Genomic DNA, 17,287 nt, shown 5'->3' on the forward strand with positions numbered 1-17,287 from the left:
ATGGTATATTTCTCCATCTATTTGTGTCCTTTTTGATTTCTTACATCAGTGTTTTATCGTTTTCTACATATAGTCCTTTGTTTATTTAGGTAAATCTATTCCTAAGTATTTTATTCTTTTCATTGCAATGGTGAATGGAATTGTTGCTTTAATTTCTCTTTCTGTTTTCTCATTGTTAGAGTATAGGAATGCAAGGGATTTCGGAGTGTTAATTTTATATCCTGCAAATTTACTATATTCATTGATTAGGTTAGTAATTTTCTGGTGGAGTCTTTAGGGTTTTCTATGTAGAGTGTCGTGCCATTGGCAAACAGTAAGAGTTTTACTTCTTCTTTTCCAATTTGGATTCCTTTTGTTTCTTTTTCTTCTCTGATTGCTGTGGCTAAAACTTCCAAAACTCTGTTGAATAGTAGTGGTGAGAGTGGGCACCTTTGTCCTGTTCCTGACTTTAGGGGAAATGCTTTATCTTTTTCACCACTGAGGATAATGTTTGTTGTGGGTTTGTCATATATAGCTTTTATTATGTTAAGGTATGTTCCTTCTATTCCTGCTTTCTGGAGGGTTTTTATCATAAATGTATGTTGAATTTTGTTAAAGGCTTTCTCTACATCTATTGAGATAATCATACGGTTTTTATCTTTCAATTTGTTGATGTGTATTATGTTGATTGATTTGCACATATTGAAGAATCCTTGCATCCCTGGGATAAAGCCCACTTGGTCATGATGTATGATCTTTTTAATATGTTGTTGGATTCTGTTTGCTAGAATTTTGTTAAGGATTTTGGCATCTATGTTCATCAGTGATATTTGGCCTGTAGTTTTCTTTTTTTGTGGCATCTTTGTCAGGTTTTGGTATTAGGATGATGGTGGCCTCATAGAATGAGTTTGAAAGTTTACCTTCCTCTGCAATTTTCTGGAAGAGTTTGAGTAGGATAGGTGTTAGCTCTTCTCTAAATTTTTGGTAGAATTCAGCTGTGAAGCGTCTGGTCCTGGGCTTTTGTTTGCTGGAAGATTTCTGATAACAGTTTTGATTTCCATGCTTGTAATGGGTCTGTTAAGATTTTCTATTTCTTCCTGGTTCAGTTTTGGAAAGTTATACTTTTCTAAGAACTTGTCCATTTCTTCCAAGTCATCCATTTTATTGGCATATCATTGCTGATAGTAGTCTCTTATGATCCTTTGTATTTCTGTGTTGTCTGTTGTGATTTCTCCATTTTCATTTCTAATTTTGTTGATTTGATTCTTCTCCCTTTGTTTCTTGATGAGTCTGGCTAATGGTTTGTCAATTTTAGTTACCTTCTCAAAGAACCAGCTTTTAGCTTTGTTGATTTTTGCTATGGTCTCTTTTGTTTCTTTTGCATTTATTTCTGCCCTAATTTTTTAAGATTTCTTTCCTTCTACTAACCCTGGGGTTCTTCATTTCTTCCTTTTCTAGATGCTTTAGTTGTAGAGTTCAGTTATTTATTTGACTTTTTTCTTGTTTCTTGAGGTAAACCTGTGTTGCTATGAACCTTCCCCTTAGCACTGCTTTTACAGTGTCCCATAGGTTCTGCATAGTTGTGCTTTCATTTTCATTCGTTTCTATGCATATTTGGATTTCTTTTTGATTTATTTTGTGATCTGTTGGTTTTTCAGAAGCATGTTGTTTAGCCTCCATATGTTGGAATTTTTAATCTTTTTTTTTTTTCTCCTGTAATTGACATGTAATCTTACTGCATTGTGGTCAGAAAAGGTGCTTGGAATGATTTAAATTTTTTTGAATTTATCAGTGCTAGATTTATGGCCCAGGATGTGATCTATCCTGGAGAAGGTTCTGTGTGCACTTGAGAAAAAGGTGAAATTCATTGTTTGGGGGTGAAATGTCCTATAGATATCAATTAGATCTAACTGGTCCATTTTATCATTTAAAGTTTGTGTTTCCTTGTTAATTTTCTGTTTAGTTGATCTGTTTGTGTGAGTGGGATATTAAAGTCTCCCACTATTATTGTGTTATTGTTAATTTCCCCTTTCATACTTGTTAGCATTTGCCTTACATATTGTGGTGCTCCTATGTTGAGTACATATATATTTATAATTTTTATATCTTCTTCTTGGATTGATTCTTTGATCATTATGTAGTATCCTTCTTGTCTCTTTCCACAGCCTTTATTTCAAAGTCTATTTTATCTGATATGAGTATTGCTACTCCTGCTTTCTTTTGGTCTACATTTGCATGAAATATCTTTTTCCAGCCCTTCACTTTCAGTCTGTATGTGTCCCTTGTTTTGAGGTGGGTCTCTTGTAGACAGCATATATAGGGGTCTTATCTTTTTATCCATTCAGCCAGTCTTTGTCTTTTGGTTGGGACGTTCAACCCATTTACATTTAAGGTAATTATTGATAAGTATGACTCCCGTTGGGTTTTACTTTGTTGTTTTGGGGTTCAAGTTTATACACCTTTTCTGTGTTTCCTGTCTAGAGAATGAAGAGCTGGTTTGGTGGAGCTGAATTCTCTCAGCTTTTGCTTGTCTTTAAAGCTTTTGAATTCTCCTTCATATTTGAATGAGCTCCTTGCTGGGTACAGTAATCTGGGTTGTAGGTTTTTCTCTTTCATCACTTTAAGTCTATCCTGCCAATCCCTTCTAACCTGAAGAGTTTCTATTGAAAGATCAGCTGTTATCCTTATGGGAATCCCCTTGTGTATTATTTGTTGTTTTTCCCTTGCTGCTTTTAATATTTGTTCTTTGTGTTTGATCTTTGTTAATTTGATTAGTATGTGTCTTGGGGTGTTTCACCTTGGGTTTATCCTGTTTGGGACTCTCTGGGTTTCTTGGACTTGTGTGACTATTTCCTTCCCCATTTTAGGGAAGTTTTCAACTATTATCTCCTCAAGTATTTTCTCATGGCCTTTCTTTTTGTCTTCTTCCTCTCGGACTCCTATGATTTGAATGTTGGGGCATTTAACATTGTCCCAGAGCTCTCTGAGGTTGTGCCCATTTCTTTTAATTATTTTTTCTTTTTTCCTCTCTGCTTCATTTATTTCTACCATTTTATCTTCTACCTCACTTATACTAACTTCTGCCTCCATTATTCTACTGTTGGTTCCCTCTGGAGTGCTTTTGATCTCATTTATTGCATTATCCATTATTGATTGACTCTTTTTTATTTCTTCTAGGTCCTTCTTAGACATTTCTTGCATCTTCTCAATCCTTGTCTCCAGGCTGTTTATCTGTAACTCCATTTTGTTTTCAAGATTTTGGATCATTTTTACTATCATTATTCTGAATTCTTTTTCAGACAGACTCCCTATCTCCTCCTCTTTTGTTTGGTTTGGTGGGCATTTATCATGTTCCTTTACCTGCTGAGTATTTATCTGCCTTTTCATCTTATTTATATTGCTGTGTTTGGGGTGGCCTTTCTGTATTCTGGTAGTTTTGTTTCCTCTTTATTGTGGAGGTTCCTTCCTGTGGGTGGGGTTGGATGAGTGGCTTGTCAAGGTTTCCTGGTTAGGGAAGCTTGTGTCAGTGTTCTGGTGGGTGGAGCTGGATTTCTTCTCTCTGGAGTGCAATGAAGTGTCCAGTAGTGAGTTTTGAGATGTCAATGGGTTTGGTGTGACTTTGGGAAGCCTGTTTACTGAAGCTCAGGGCTATGATCCTGCGTTGCTGGAGAATTTGCATGTATGTCTTGCTCTAGAACTTGTTGACTCTTGGGGGGTGCTTGGTTTCAGTGTACGTATGGAGGCTTTTGAATGAGCTCTTATTGATTAATGTTCCCTGGAGTCAGGAGTTCTCTGGTGTTCTCAGGTTTGGGGCTTAAGCCTCCTGCCTCTGGTTTTCAGTCTTATTCTCATAGTAGCCTCAAGACATCTCCATCCATACAGTACTGATGATAAAAACATCTAGTTTAATGGTGAAAAGATTCTCCACAGTGAGGGACACCCAGTGAGGTTCACAGAGTTACATGGAGAAGTGAAGAGGGAGGAGGGAGATAGAGGTGACCAGGAGAAGAGGGGAATCAAAGAGAAAGAGAGCAATCTAGCTAGTAATCAGTTCCCTATGTCCTCTCCACAGTCTGGAACCTTTAGAGAGGTTCACAGAGTTACATAGGGAAGAGAAGAAGGAGGGAGGAGATAGAGGTGACTGGGAGGAGAAAGGGGGAATCAAAGGAGAGAGACAGATCTAGCCAGTAATCAGTTACCTAAGTGTGCCCCACAGCCTGAAACACACAAAGAGATTCATAGAGTTGGATGGAGAAGAGAAGTGGGAGGGAGGAGATAGAGGTGACCTGGGGGAGAAAAAGGAGAGTCAAAAGTGGGAGAGAGTAATCAAGCCAGTAATCACACTCCTAAGTAAAATGGGTACTGAAGACTGGATCCTTAAAGGTACAAAATAGATAACAAATACCAAAAAGAAAGATTAAAAATCTAGAGTAGAGGTTAGACTCTCAAAAAATTCAATATTTAAAAAAAAATCACAAAAATTATAAAAATATATGCCGGGAGCCAGCACAGGAGATCCCACCCATGACTAGGTCATGCGGAGAGACATTACGGGGCAAGGTGAGTCAGGTCTCAAGGGGTCCTCTGCCTGAGCATCTACCCCCAAATTAAAATCTGTCTGCTGTACTATACTCTTCTGACATTACAGGGGGCTATCCCTGACCACCTTTCTCTGGAAAAAATTAACTTAGAGCTCCAAGTGGTCTCCTGCATATGAAAGGAGTGTCTCAGCTCAAATCCCTCTGATGGCTCTCTATCTTGCCTGACAGTTGGAGACTTTTACAACTTGTGATTGTTTACAGCCCCCCAACCGCAAGAGGCACAAAGCTTAAAACATCTTAAAGATATAGAGCCTTTTAGAGCTAAGAGTTAGTTTGGTGAAGGGTTTCATTGTTGAGTTAATGTTTGCCACCAGGCCTCCATATCCTTTATCTTTTAGGCACCTGGGAGGATATTAATCAATGTAAATGGGATGCAGAAATAGGAATATAGTAGTTTTGATGTTAGCAATACTAGACTTTTGAGTTAATGAATTTTCCCTTTGTTATAAATCACTGTACTCCTCTTTCTTTGTTATAAATTGTTGTGTCCTTGTTATGTAAGAATGTAACTTTATTTAATGCTTTCGGAGAGTGGCACCAGACTTTGGGAAGAACAACACTATTAAGGCAAATAAGTTTTCTGGTTGACAGACCCTTATCAGAAAAGGACTGTAAAATGCTAATAGGCCTTCTGGCCAGAAGATGATGTAAATCACCTAAGACTTGTGTATACAGCTAGGTATGCAGAGAGAAAGCCTGGTCTCGATAAGAGTCAGGGCTGTGACACTGCATAATTTTGTATTATCCATTGATCTCTATGTACAACCAAAAATATAAAAAGCTTTCCTGAACAGTAAAGGATGGACCAGTTTCTCAGACCGGCTTCTCAAACTGGTTTCTTGGAAAACTGGCTCCCCCTGTGTCAACTCTCTCTCTCTCTCTCTCTTTCTCCCTCTCCCTCCCTCTCCTTTTCAGGCTGATCCCTTGGAGCGCAGAGGCTCTCCGAGTCTACTTACTTGTCCTGGCTTCTAAGACCCACGTGAGAGGAAGCCCAAGGTGGGGCACTCTCCACTATTCAAGTGGGCGCCTGTGGCCTAAAGTAGACAGTGCAAACCTCTTGTCTTGAGGTTTTATTAGCTTTCCATGTAAACCAAGTTATTTAGCATCTTTTCTCCACTAATTTTCCTACTACACTATTCTTTCCTAATCTCTCTTTATATTTCTAAATAAGTAAGTTTTTCCTCACCGACTCTGTCTGCCCTTCAAATTCCCTGGATCCACTGGGGCTGGACCCCAGCAAATATATATGAAGTTTGCTTTAAATATAGAGTCTTTTTTTTTTTTTTTTTTGCAATGTAGGTTATAAAAATGAAAATCAAAGGAGTAATAGAGGACTGAAAAATTTTTTTAAATGTTTTTTACTTTAAAAAATGATAATAGTAAAAATATATCTAGGAATTTCTCTGGACCTGTTGTGGGCAGTGTGGGATCAGTTTAGTTTCAGATAGTTCCTTGTTCCAGCTTATACTTCTCAAAATCTATAGGCCCCTTCCAATGTAGTCGGTGCTAACTACAGGATTTTAATCTGTTGTACCTGTCACCTCCAAAGTGGTTCCCTCTGTTTATTTTGGCTTCTTCTGTTTGCAGATCTCTTCAGTGTCTAACTTCCACCCTGGCACAGGGGGTGGTTGTGGTCACTTATTTAGGCTCACTTGTTCAGTCGTGCTGTGGGGAGGGAGGGACACTGCAAACAAGTATCACTGGCATGTGTGGGGAATGGTCACAGTGTCTGGGCCACACTGGGTTTGCCCCTGCTCACAGCATGTGTGCTTTCCCGGTCTACACTGCTCAGGCTCCAGGTTGCTCTGCAGGGGAACTGTCTAAAGTGGGCCCTGGGTTATGTGCATTTTCCAGGTCTAAGCAGCTCAGGTTCAGGCTCTTGGGCATCCACAAAGGCGCAGACTTGGTTGGGCCTGAGTTTTGTGCCCCTTCCCAGGTCTGAGCAGCTCAGGAGACCGGGTGCTTGGTGAGCGCACTCTCCCCTGGTGGGGTGCGTCTTATCGCCTCCCCCGTCCCAGCTGCTCTGTTTTCTGGGCGCACCATCTCCTGTGTGCCGTGTGTCTCTTCTGGGGAGCTGATCTCTGGCTGCGACCCTGGCAGATGTCAACCATCCAGAATCCCAAGAAGTCTTGGTTAGCAACTGGGAGCCTGCTTGTAGTTTGGTAGAGGATGCCATCTCTGGGGCCGAGTTTGCCCCTTTCTGGCTCTGGCTGCCACCCGCCTGCCTCTCTGCCTCCTGTGGGGGATGGGCCAATCCGCAGCTGGCTAGCTCTCCTCTGGTATTCGCTCAGTCCTTTGTTCTGTAAGCCAGCCTGGCAGTGCATTAGGTCAGGGCTTTTTGTGGGATAGTTTTTTCTCTCTCTCTCTTTCTCTCTATGGCTATCCTATAGTTTGGGTTGCTATCTCACGTTAGCTCCCTCAGATTGTCCTCAGGGCATTCAGGCCTGGTCCTTAACCTAAGCAATGCAGCTGGTGCCTCTCTCTTCAGCCCCTGCTTGCTACTGGTGGGTGTGAGCATCTGGGCTGCTTCTGTGCTGGGAATTGCTGTTAGGCACATAATCTGTGGGTTTTATTTATTTATTTTTCCTCCCAGTTATGTTGCCCTCTGAGATTCCAAAACTCCCCACAGACCTGCTAGTGAGAGGGTTTCCTGGTGTTTGGAAACTTCTCTATTAAGACTTCCTTCCCAGAATGTGTCTCCATCCTTAATTCTTTTGTCTCTCTTTTTATCTTTTATATTTTGTCCTATCTCCTTTTGAAGAAATGGGCTGCCTTTCTGGGTGCCTGATGTCCTCTGCCAGTGTTCAGAAGTTGTTTTGTGGAATTTCCTCAGTGTTCAAATGTTCTTTTGATGAATTTGTGGGGGAGAAAGCGTTCTCCCCGTCCTATTCCTCCACCATCCTAGGACCGCCCCTCAGCTAGCAGTATTAGTGAAGTCACAAGTAAGACTTAAGTTGCTGCTGCTGCTACTGCTAAGTCACTTCAGTCATGTCCGACTCTGTGCAACCCCATAGACGGCAGCCCACCAGGCTCCCCCGTTCCTGGGATTCTCCAGGCAAGAACACTGGAGTGGGTTGCCATTTCCTTTTCCAATGCATGAAAGTGAAAATTGAAAGTGAAGTCGCTCAGTTGTGTCTGACTCTTAGCGACCCCATGGACTGCAGCCTACCAGACTCTTCCGTCCATGAGATTTTCCAGGCAAGAGTACTGAAGTGGGGTGCCATTGCCTTCTCTAGAAGACTTAAGAGCTTCCGTTAGATGTAGCCCAGTATATCCTAGGTCATCTGACTTAGTGTACTCTGTATGAATCTTTATCTTCCAGGGAAATTATATATTGACACTGTCTATAATGCACATAGCCCAGTTTCTAGTGTTACTAGACTGATTATTCTTAGTATGATTTAATTGTTTCCAACATAGAGGATACTTTAAACCTAAATTACCTTGCTGCTGCTGCTACTAAGTTGCTTCAGTCATGTCCGACTCTGTGCTACCCCATAGATGGCAGCCCACCAGACTCCCTCACCTCTGGGATTCTCATAGCCTGCTGTTATCTATATAAAGCCATCCCATAATTATGGGAGATTTTTCCTCCTTTGCTGAAACTTTGCTTGTTGCTCTGATTGAGCTTGAGTAATAGAAGAAAGCTCAAATTTATGGTCAGAGACAGAGGAGGCATCATGAATTGGCCCAATGAGGGGATCCCATCTAGTAATATCAATAGTGACCTGAATATGACTTTAAATTTTTAAATAAATTTTCTCAGGGCCAACCAGTTATAGCCTTGTAGTAGAGAAATTTACCAAGGCAACCCAGAACTAGACACAGGTAATTGGCCACAAACCCAACAATTGGGTTGATTTCTAAAACTAGCATAGGATCAGGCCTATGATAGAAAAGCATTTGATTTATATGCATAGGTCTAAGAAGTCAAGAAAACATAAATGATCATAGAAATCAGGTCCAGCATCTTGGGCAAGTTGTCTACCTCTGATGTCATCATCTTCTCATCCTGGTATAGTGTAGTTTCTCCTGCTTGAGCATCATTTTAAGGTGAGATCAGGTCAGCTGTCTTCTCTATAGACCAGTCCAGTGTATGGGGCCTTTGGAAGTGGGAATTAGTCTAAGAGTTAATTTTCCTTCAGTTTCATTGTGCAGGAGCTAGTTAAGAGTACCTGATAAAAAAGCCCTTCCATCCAGGTTGGAGATAGTCCCTTAAATTATGTCTATTTCCAGTCCTGGTTGCAGGTCATGAGGCATCTGATCTTCATCCGAAGATAGATTACTGAGATAAGCTTCAGAAACAAACTTAGGGTGTTCTTTAAGAATTCAATTAAATTTTACATTAATATCACATAACAGCAAAGAGCTATCCCAAGAAATGAGTCTTACTAGATGCAGACCTCCGTTAACAAACTGGGATTTAACATTTATTGAAACATCTTTTTCTCCCTAAAATTACCCTCATTTTTATCAAATATAACCAAATTAAGTCTAGTTTGTTTGCAAAACAGATCTACTCTCACTAATTTTGACCTGATAGTTTATATAACCATAATTGATCATAGACTTTTTATTTTGCTGAAATATTTATAGAGTCTCAAACTGAAATGTTAAAATAAAATAAGGCTGGGAAACTCACACCAAAGGCTTATCTGTGGATTTAACTTAACAAATCTAGGTGAATTCTTCCCTTTTTAAGATCTCAAAAATTCCTTGAAATTTTTATCCCTGTTAATGAGATAACCTTCCTAACTCATTTGATAGACTTACTGGAAACCTAAGAGTTTCCAGTTTCTGGAGGAGTCAGATAGAGGGAAAATATAATTTTTTTGTTTATAACATATAATTTTACCAAATTATTGTCATAATTAGTTTGAGAGGAAGGTTTTCCCTACTCCCAGAAAACACAAGATTCAAACCTGTAATTTTTCAGACAGAAACCATAAAAGTTATAAGCATATTCGCTGGTTCATTCAGTCCTTTGTTAACTTTTGTGAGGTCATCAGGTTTTTCATTAGACTACCAGGACAGATCAGAATGTTAAGAACTCCATATAATTTCTAGGATATCTATATTAGTAATATTTACCATACATTATAACATGAGAGGATTTATTACTCATTTGATAATATTTTTCATGTAATTTAACCAACCAAATAAACACAGTTTAATATCTCTCTTTGGGATGTTTCAGGGGCCCTCTGAAGCACCTCAAAGTTAGCTAGAAGTCAAGGAACTTCAAAAGAATTCAGTTTAGGAAGTTTTGCCAAAAAAATCAATTAAAAGGGTTTAGAATATTTGGTCAGATTTAGTCAATGTTGAAGAGTGTATCATTTAGCTTGTTGATATGTCACAGTGGGGGTATATACCAAGGCTTAAATTCTAGTGAAAGTTGACTCAGCCATCTTGGACCTAACCAGTTTGGGCTCTAACCAGTTTTCCTATGGCTGTGTTATTCCTAACAAAATCCATTTATCTAACCAATTTTTAAAAAAATATCCTGATCATGCATAACTCTTTAGAGTATTTTTTTCATACCTTTTTCTTTCTTTCTTTTTTTTTTTTTTTTTTTTACTGAAAACACACTTCCTACTTTCCTTTAGCAACCAAGAACTTTTATATTAGCATTTTATAGATTTGTTAGGTAGGTAAAATAGGGAAAAGGAGTCCAAAATGGTGGTGGCTAAAAAAACAAGGAAGGTCAAAGAAGGTCCAAGGACCAGAGTGAAGACTTCAGGTAGAACAAACAGCACTCCTGGCTAAGCCCAATTTGCATAGGGCAGGCCCAGATGGAGGAAAAAACATATAAAAGGAGGAGTCAAAGCACTCTCTCTCTCTCTTCCTCTCTCTCTCTCCCACGCACTCCTCCACTCTCTTCTCTTCAAGTCTTTGGGTTGGCATGCCCTCACGCTTCAAGGATGTATTCTCCTGCTATCTTCTAAATAAAATAGAGCTGTAACACTGATTTGCCTAAGAGCTATAACACAGTTTGTCCAAGACCCGAGAGCTGTGACGTGCCGAGGGCTCTGGTCCGTTGCTCCAAATCTTTGTTGTGACGAGACAAAGAACCAAGGAACATACACTCGCGTGACATCTATGGTGCCGTGACTCGGATATAACCTGGCTGAAACAACCTCTGCGCGGAAGAGGCCAAGCACAGCAGGAGCCCAACTCAGCGAAGCTCTCGTGCTAGAAGCGGAAGGCGAAGAAACCCAGCGCAAGGGAAGGCCCATTGTGCTGGAAACCGGGACAGTGAAAAACAAACTCAACAGAAAGTTCACGTGGCCCAGTCTCAGATCCCAGAAGACCTCTGATTAAGGTAAGAGGTCCTAGCTCCTATGGCTGGAGCGACATGCCTAACAAAATCTTAATTCCTTTACAATCTCTCGTTTCTTGTTTCCTCGAACCTCCTGCGAACAGGCGGGTGGCAGGGGGTACAACTGAGGGACTCTGGAGAGGTTACTCCTCAGCTTGTCCCAAAGGCACTATCTGCTGAGCCCCAGTAGCTGTTACACAAGCCGGTGGGGGTTCTTCTGTCCTTTCTCTTCTCTATGCCAAGGATCAGACCAATGAAATTGTGAGCACTGGTCAGATATTTAACAAATTTTCCAGTGGGCTATGAAGGGGATTCCTTGGTACGTTTTTCCCACTGCTTTTTCCTCCTGTCCTTCAGCTCTATCCCAGGACTCAAGCTCGGCTAAAACTAATGAAACTCAGGCCCTGATGTCTCATTGCAAAAATTCATTGAGAGATAAAGCAATAAGAGGTGGATTTGTTAGGATCCAGAGAGAAGCCACTCTTCAATGTGTGAACCATTGCCAAAGGGCAAGGGCTGGGGCCACGGAATTAGGTCTGGCTAGGTTTTGTGATTGGATGGAATTCATAATGAGTGGGAGGATCATCCCTACCATTGGGGAACCACCCACTCCTGGAGCTGTGCTGCCACCTCTGGGTGTGTCTGTTGGCTTATAGATTGGGGATTAAGTACTTGAATTTTACTTTTCATCTTGGACCCAGTTGGTTTTAATTGGTTTACATTATCCCCTTGTGCTATGTCATTCTTTCAAAGGTTGTGCTCTTCCCCCTTTCCTCCTGTTTCATGCACTTTGCCTGAGCCCCATCCAGACCCACAAGGTTGCTTCTACAATCTTCTGGAGAGACAACCAGAAAATAGCTGGCCTTGGGAGGGAAATACTCTATAATATGCAACCCCCTAATCCTACCCAGTATTGGTCACACTGGAGATCTTGGGGATGCCCAAACTCCAGTCTGGGGGTCCCAGGAGGTCATCACGCCTTGACCTGCCTAGGGATCAGGTCCTCGAAAGGTTGTCATGCCTCAACCTGCTCGGGGATTCGATCTCTAGGAGGCTGTCACGCCTCAGCCTGCCTGAAGATCTGCACCCCGACCCAGGGACACCTGGCTCTCAGGTTGCAACAGTACTAGGTAGGATGAGCTTCCATGGTGGGCAAACTAGCAATGAGTTACAAACCCCTTAATTCTACCCAGCACTGGTCACGCTGGAGACTTGGGAACACCCAAACTCCAGTCCGGGGGTCCCAGGAGGTCATCACCCCTTGACCTGCCTAGGGATCTGGTCCTCGAAAGGTTGTCACACCTCAGCCTGCTCAGGGATCCGCTAGTCCTGGGGTTCCCAGGAGGTCATCACCCCTTGACCTGCCTAGGGATCTGGTCCTCGAAAGGTTGTCACGCCTCAACCTGCTCGGGGATCCCCTAGTCCTAGGGGTCCCAGGAGGCCGTCACGCCTCGACCTGCCTGGGGATTCTATCTCTAGGAGGCTGTCACGCCTCAGCCTACCTGGGGATCTGCACCCTGACCCGGGGACACCTGGCTCTCAGGTTGCAACAGTTCTGGGTAGGATAAGCTTCAGAAAGACTCGCCCCCTAAGGAAGTCCAGCCATGGAAACAGAAGGAAGCCTATTACTTGTGGGACTGTGCCCAGTCTCAGCCATAACTCAGGAGCCCAATGAGAACCCCATTGCCTTTCTAGAAAGGCTAAAAGAGGCACTCCAAAAGTTTACCAATCTGCACTTAGACTCTTACGAGGGACAGGTGATTTTGAAGGACAAATTCCTGTCCCAATGTGCATCAGATATCAGAATTAAGTTACAACAACTACAACAGCAGGACCCTGCTGCCTCTTTAGATGAGATGGTCCAGACAGCCACCAATACCTTTTGTAACAGAGAACAGGAGAAGGAGGCCAAGGCCCAGGAGAAGGAGAGAAAGAAAGAGACAAGGCATGCCCAGATGCTGGCCGCCCTCCAGAGAAGCCCTATGGCAAACCCCGAGTCCTTGAAGGACAAGACACGAGACAAATGCCTGATCTGTAGACAGGTGGGGCATTGGGCCAGAGTGTCCAAACCGCGACAAGCCTCCTAGAACGGCTTGCGAAAAATGCCATCAACTGAGACATTGGGCGGCACTCTGCCCTCAGGACCCAAGAGCCTCAAGGTCAAGTGCCAAGCCTACCCTTGCGATGGTTCAAGAGGACTGAAGTGGCCCACTCCACCCAGCCCGCCTGTCACAGATAACCATCACTGGGCTGGAGCCAAGGGTGCAACTGGATGTAGCAGGTAGGTCCGAAAATTTCTTGGTTGACACAGGGGCTACCTACTCTGTCTTGATCTCCTACTCCGGACCCTTCTCCTCCCAAACCTGTACCATTTTGGGTGCTACAGGAAAAGCAACTCTAAAAGATTCACCCGAGCACTTCTTTGTTCCTGGGATGGACAAATATTTCCCCACCAGTTTCTGGTGGTCCCTGAGTGTCCTACTCCCTTATTGGGAAGAGATACACTCACTAAACTGGGGACCACCCTTGTGATGGGAAGTTTTTCAGCCCCTGAGCTCTATAGCTCCTGGTTACTACTGAGGAACCCATTACACCTTCAATAGAGAGGGACCAGACCCATGGGAAGACAAAATTAACCCCCAGGTGTGGGACCAAGGGATTCCTGGACGAGCCTACCAACCCGAACCGGTCATCATTGTCCTCGGAGATCCCACTCAGTTTCCTAACCGGAAACAATACCCTCTCAAAAGAGAGGTTCGGGAGGGACTACAGCCTTTAATAAATAAATTCCTTGCTTGTGGGCTGTTGGTCCTCACCAGTTTGCCATGTAACACCCCAGTCCTCTCAGTAAAGAAAAAAGACAGAACCTGGCGAATGGTTCAAGATCTCTGGATCATAAATGAAGCTGTAGTCCCCCTCCATCCCACAGTACCCAATCCCTATGTAATCTTGGGAGAAATCCCACCTAGTGCCAAGTGGTTTACAGTCTTGGATCTCAAAGATGCATTTTTTTGTATATCACTGGCTAAAGAATCCCAATATTGTTTTGTCTTTGAGTGGGAGGCCCCAGGAGAAAAACGCCAACAGATGACTTGGACAGTATTACCTCAGGGGTTCAGAGACAGCCCCCACCTGTTTGGACATGCCCTTAGCCGGGATCTCCTAGATCTAGACCTGGGACCTAATGGGAAAATATTACAATACGTAGATGACCTACTAATCTGTTCTCCAGATGAGAAAAGTGCCCAACAACATGCAATTCAGGTTCTAAACTTCTTGGCAGAAAGAGGATATAAAGTCTCCCGTGCTAAGGCACAGATGGTTGAGACAAAGGTCACTTACCTGGGAGTTCAGATTACACACGGGTCCAGGAGGCTGTCCTCTGATTGGGTACAAGGAATCCTCCAGTTGCCCTCCCCCACGACTCGAAAACAATTGCGAGCTTTCCTGGGGCTAACTGGGTATTGTAGAATCTGGTATGGTCTAATTGCCCAGCCCTTATATGAAAGCTTAAAGGGACGAGATGATTCAATCCCACTGATGTGGGGAACTCCTCGAAAGAAAGCAGAGGCTACACTAAAACAGGCCTTAGCTCAGGCACCTGCCTTGAGGTTGCCAGACCCAGAGAAAGCATTCCAACTTTATGTCCATGAGAGAGAGGGAATAGCCTTAGGAATGTTAACTCAAAGGTTGGGATCTGAACCCCAGCCTGTAGCTTACTTATCCAAAAAGCTCGATCCAACTACCCGAGGCTTGCCCCCCTGCCTTCAAAATCTTGCAGATATTGCAATCATGATAGAAGATGCTTTAAAACTCTCCTTTGGTGGCAAACTATTTTTACCAGCCACCAAGTAAAACAACTCCTAAATGGGAGAGGCCATTTATGGATGTCTGATCAAAGAATCCTCAGATATCAAGTAATGTTGATGGAAAATCCAGGCCTCACTATATCCCCTTGTGAGGTTCTTAACCCAGCCACCCTCCTGCCTACCCCCGAGGGCTCTCTCCCCTTTCACTCTTGTCTAGAAATCTTGGACCACTGGACAAATCCCCGAGAGGGATTGTCAGAAGATCCTCTGACCAATCCTGAGGAAATCTGGTACACTGATGGAAGCAGCTTTGCCTTGGATGGAAAAAGAAGAGCCGGGTATACAGTAGTCTCCAATTTTGAGACCATAGAAGCTAAGCCTCTGCCACCAGGTACTTCAGCCCAATTAGCTGAGCTCATAGCCCTGACTCGAGCTTTAGAGCTAGGAAAAGGAAAAAGAATAGCCATTTACACTGATTCCAAATATGCCTTTCTGGTGCTACCTGCACATGCTGCTATTTGGAAAGAAAGGGGCCACTTGACCACCCGGGGATCCCCAATCAAATATGGTGATCAGATTCTTCGACTCTTGGAGGCAGTCCATCTGCCCACTGAGATTTCAGTCTCCCACTGTAAAGGACACCAAAAAGGGAGCACAGAAGTGGCACGAGGGAACCAAGCAGCTGATCAGGCAGCTAGGAGAGCAGCATTACAGAACCATGACCTAATAGGGATTACCACCTTAGTTCCACAGACTAATTTGCCAGAAACTCCTTCCTATACTGAAGGTGAGACTCTTAAAGCTAAGAGTGAGGGCTTTCAAGAAGATCATATGGGGTGGCTCCAAAAGGAGGGATTCCTTTTTCTGCCTGGGAACCTCCAATGGAAGTTGGTTAACTCCTTACATGCCACTACTCTTTTAGGAGAAAAGGCCCTCCAAAGATTACTAGAAAGGTCCTTCAGAGGAACAGGCTTCCAAACAACTATAAGACAGGTGGTCTCCTCTTGTCCCACTTGCCAATTAAACAACCCCCAAGGAGCTCGAAGACCCCAGCTGGCCCAGCCCATCCAACGACGTGGAGCCTACCCAGGAGAGGACTGGCAAATGGACTTCACCCAGATGCCAGTTTCTCAAGGGTATAGATACCTATTAGTCATGATAGATACATTCACAGGATGGATTGAAGGTTTTCCCACCTGGACTGAGAAGGCTGAGGAGGTGGTAAAAAAAACTGCTTCATGAAATCATTCCAAGATTTGGTCTGCCCAGGTCATTACAAAGTGACAATGGGACCTCATTTACTTCCAAGGTCACCCAACGGGTCTTAAAAGCATTGGGAATTACTTATTATCTCCATTGTGCCTGGAGGCCTCAATCTTTGGGAAAAGTAGAAAGAGCCAATCAATTCTTAAAATCAGCTATTAAAAAAGATAACCCAGGAGACCTCCCTGGGATGGAAGGAGGCTTTACCAATAGCTCTCCTCCGCACCTGCATTGCCCCTAAGGAACAGCTTGGTCTTAGTCCTTATGAGATGCTATATGGGAGACCTTTCGTTTATGTCAATGACCTCTTCCTAGATCCAGAGGTTCAGACCCTCCAGTCTTATACCATGGCCATTGGGCAATTCCAACATGATATACGCTTGTGGGGTATAAACCAGGACCCAAAAGATTCTAAGGAATCACCACTATATGCTCCAGGGACTCAAGTCCTAATTAAAGTCTGGAAAGATGGTTCCCCAAAAGCTCAACTCCAGCCCACATGGAAGGGCCCATACCCTGTAATACTTTCTACCCCCACAGCAGTCAAGGTACCAGGACATGACACCTGGATTCACTATTCATGAGTCAAGCCATGGAAGAAAACAGAAGAGGACACTCAATACACCTGTGAGCCCCTGGGAGACCTCAGATACCTATTCAGGACTACCAATGAGTGCCATTCTAATGAACACCCCCAAAATCTGGTTTCTGGGGATAAGATTTCTCAGGATAGCTCTACACAGCCAACACAGCTTGACAGAGATTGTACTCCAAAACAGACAGATAGATCTTCTGATCCCTGAACAAGGAGGGACTTGAGCCATCCTGGCGATGTGAATTTAAAATGACTAATGCCCCTACTGGTCCTTGTTATGCTACATTGATGATGCTTACGATTATTCCATGAACTGTCAATTGTCTAACCCATTTTGTCTCTGCACAGGTCAACAAACTACAACATGAAGTGCCAGTTCAACAAAGATGTAAAACTACAGCCAACCACGAAAAATATCACACCCTTAGATGGACGCCGCTATAAGGACTCTGAGGCTTGAGACTAGCAAGAGGGGGAGGCCCAACACCTCTCACCGCCCCAGTTCAGCAGGAAGTAGCCAGAAAGACCTCAACGCCCCTATTCCCAAAGAATTGGGCCTCCCATCTCTTGGGGGGGAATGTTAGGTAGGTAGAATAGGGAAAAGGAGTCCAAAATGGTGGTGGCTAAAAAAACAAAGAAGGTCAAAGAAGGTCCGAGGACCATAGTGAAGACTTCAAGTAGAACAAACAGCACTCCTGGCTAAGCCCAATTTGCATAGGGC

This window comes from Oryx dammah, unplaced genomic scaffold (genome assembly GCF_014754425.2).
Source record: "Oryx dammah isolate SB20612 unplaced genomic scaffold, SCBI_Odam_1.1 HiC_scaffold_27, whole genome shotgun sequence".
NCBI lineage: Eukaryota > Metazoa > Chordata > Mammalia > Artiodactyla > Bovidae > Oryx > Oryx dammah.